We start from the raw sequence: 3,579 nt of genomic DNA, 5'->3' as shown, positions 1-3,579 counted from the left end.
TTCACCAGGATCATTGCAAAACACCACCTCAACATGGGACGCCAGTAGATTACCATCTGGAAGTGTGAATTTATTGTCTTGTTGTGACAGATAACAAGTAAATTACCGTCTGCCGGGCCCGAATGCATCCGGAATCCGACCATTTAACACATATTCGAGGGTTTTGAGGTGCGTCCAGACTGGCGTGACTATCGTGAGTAACTCAGTGGAAAGAGGATATGTTATGGTTTTACAAGATGATAGATGAAGCTGAGGGCAGGGAGTCACATTCTTAAATGTAGTGTGGTCGGGATGGTTGCTGTGTTCCCAGACCAATAGCTCACTGACACTTATCTAATTCATATTATGCTGCTTTATTGCGAGCTCCAACTGCAGCACAAGTTCACGGGGGAGACGTGGACACCCACACTGTTACACCCACACACGATTACAGTATATGCTGTGTGCTATTTATGTTTGCATTTTCACTCTATTTTGTCCGCCTGTCTCTACGTCCCACTGTATTAAACTGAGTGGGAGGTTGAGTAATGAGGCTTAACATATAATCCAGACTCCCTTTCTTATCTCTGCTTGTTCCCCTCTTCATTTTCACTCTTCCTCCTACATCTGTAGGAGCCTCGGTTATCTTCAGCACTCCCCTTGTCAGCTAAAGACAAAACTGCATTCCACATTAGTCTGATCCTTCTTATCTTCTATTAGCACTCATCTTTTTTCAGGTCACTTTAGGATGCTGGGAAGTCCCAGACAGAGCTTTGTGTTCTGCTGTGTTGCTCTGTGAACTCATCTACACTCCTAGATGAGAATTTGGAACTACGAGCGTTGAGCTTTTGCAGACTTGGTAGTTCGAGGACCTTAAATTTTGTTTCGTGTCAAGAGCAGTGAACTAGTTGATCGCTGGAGCATATTGAGTGATGACAGTTTCCTCGATTCGGCTTCCCAGAGCTGTTAAATCACCCTGTGTTCCAGGCAACTGGGAGAAATATCCCCCTCCGAAGAAAAGGGTGATGAAACACCAGTCAGATAAAAAGAAAACACAATCATCTTGATAGGCGGGTGTCCAACATCACACGGGCATGAAGACACGTAGTTTATAGGGCTCAATTATGCTAAGCTAGTAGTATGTAAAAGTTGAAGTTTATTTTCTTTTTAAAACATGTTTTAATTCTCAAAAAAGCACATGAATCTTGCCAAACCCAGAATTATTTGAATATTTAAGATCCAAGTTCCTAGTCTGCTCTGATTGGTCAGCTCACACATACCTGAGCCGCCACTGCGCCCCCAGTCTGCTCTGTTGTATTTTCAGCTTCCAGATAGTTTTACTTCTACCGCGAAAATGGACTTGAAAATCAAATTGCAGCTTTGTGATGTAATATGATGTCAAGAAGTCATGGAATTAAAAGCGGGAACTGCTGACAAGGCGTTTCAGACACTTCAGGAGCTGCTCCATTGTTCAGGTTTTAAATCTTTTATTTTGTTTATATAAATTGTTTGAAGTTTCTCCTTTCACTCCGGCTGTCTGTGTTGTTGGGTTTGCTTCTTCTTCTTCTCCTTTTTTTTTTTTTTTTTTTTTTTTACATATTATATTCAGTATATATATCTATACAAAGTTGATAATTTATGCATACATGCAGAAAACCTGATAGTCGCAGTGGTTTTAATACCCTGAAATGCATTGATTAATTACATTTGTGACATAGTAATGAAAACTATTTGTAATCATTAGAGGGTTATTCATCATCAACTTAGGTATTAACTTAGTCGGGAACGCAGCTGTTCAACATCGCATGGGTGTTACTTCTACACCCAGACGCTGGGGATCAGAGGTAATAGGTCAGAAATTTCAACTAGGAACATCCGATGTCTGACTTAAAATGGAACGCAGTGTGGTATGTGAAAGATCTGATTCGAAACGTCATGTCAACAAGCAATACTATGGATTTTTCCTGCATTTCGTGATGAGTTTCCAAGGATGTGGAATGCAACGCAATCAGACAAGGGAGAGAGCTGACAAGAGAAGCCTTGTCAAACTGTATAGCCAGCTTCTTTTCTGTTTTAATCCTAAATAAAGCTACAGTATACTTATACAAAGTGTACTGTGTTGGCATATGTTTCCCAAGTGCTGCAGTCCTGAGACAGGATTCCAAAACAATTGGCAAAATGTGTGCAAGATGACCTCAGAGAGATTAGTACACAGCATTATTCTCTTTCGTGCTGAGGGCTCCTGTGGTGTTCCAGGAAAGACGAGCTTGTCTGGGAGCCGTTGTAGCATTGACTCAAAGCCACAGAGGCTTCTCCGCCTCTCCATCTCCTCCCCAATCTTCTTCATTCCAAACCCTCCTCTCCTCCAGCTCTGCCTTTTCCAGTCCCCCGCTGTTGTAACCCGTACCTTTCGTCTCCTTCACGGGCTGCTTCCCGTCCTCCCCTTTGTCCCGGGGCGCGATCCAAACCCGCCAGCCCAGGGTGCGTGGCTGCTTCTTATTCCATGTCAGAGCGATCCCAACTGGGCCGCAGCCTAATGAATCATTTCCTCGTGAGATACGGTGAGAAAATCACTTTCAGAGTTCTGGGGCGAGCAATCGGTGCGGCATGAAGCTCACATGCCCTACTCAGGCCCTCTCAGTCTGTGTACACATGTGCATGCGACTGGTCACACACGCACTAAAACCAACACAAAGAGACGGGCGATGTTGTGTGCCTTTTCATTTTATTCTTCACTTTACAGGCCGCAGACTTGATTAAAATGGTTTTAGTCAAATGAACATATGGATATCAGATGTTGTTGTACGCTCCGTCTTTGTCTTCCCTAACCTTTCTCTTGGTTAAAAAAACAAACAAACTCAGGCACGCACGTAATCGTTAAAACATGCTGCTGTAGCTCGACATCTATTCTATACCTTCCTGCAAGCGCGTGCGGACCTTTTTCTCGAGCGCGTTCACAGACCTCCTCCAACCTGACAAACGTTCATGCGCAGCCTTCTCTCTGTCACGTACCATCTCCCTCCGGATTTCTGGACCTCCCTGCTGCTCAAGCTGTGTGACTTGGCAGTACATACCGTTGCGCAGAAAAACACAGCACCCAGGAGGTCATCAAGTGTGTGTGTGTGTGTGTGTGTGAGAAATAGGGGAAAGGCAGCAGTAGAGATACTGCATGCGCTGTATATTTTTCGCGTGCGCAGCATGTTTGTGTTGGTGCACGTTAAGGCCCATTAAACAGGTGGCTCCATATTGCTGTGCGACCAGACGCTGGTCTCCACCTCGGAGGAAACACTCCGACAGCTCTCCGCTTCTCATATTTTCATTTCTGCTCCGTAATGGCATTCGTCTCGCCTTGTCCTGTCCACCCTCCATATACTTTATTTGAACTCCCCCCTTTCCTGACTATGGCTTCCCCTTTGCCCCCTCGGGCTGTTTGCCTTGGCCGCCCGCCCAGATTAGTACACACTCTGTCCCCTCAGTCACCATGGCCATTTGGGAGGGCTATTTTTCCTTCATGCATGTTCAGTGTTCCCCCTGAAGTTCCTCCATTTACTCCCCCCTTGTCCTCCTCGTACCACTACATAAAACAGAGGTCTCTGGCAG

Source organism: Acanthopagrus latus, chromosome 16, assembly GCF_904848185.1.
Source record: "Acanthopagrus latus isolate v.2019 chromosome 16, fAcaLat1.1, whole genome shotgun sequence".
In the NCBI taxonomy this organism is placed as follows: domain Eukaryota; kingdom Metazoa; phylum Chordata; class Actinopteri; order Spariformes; family Sparidae; genus Acanthopagrus; species Acanthopagrus latus.
This window is presented reverse-complemented; position numbering follows the sequence as displayed.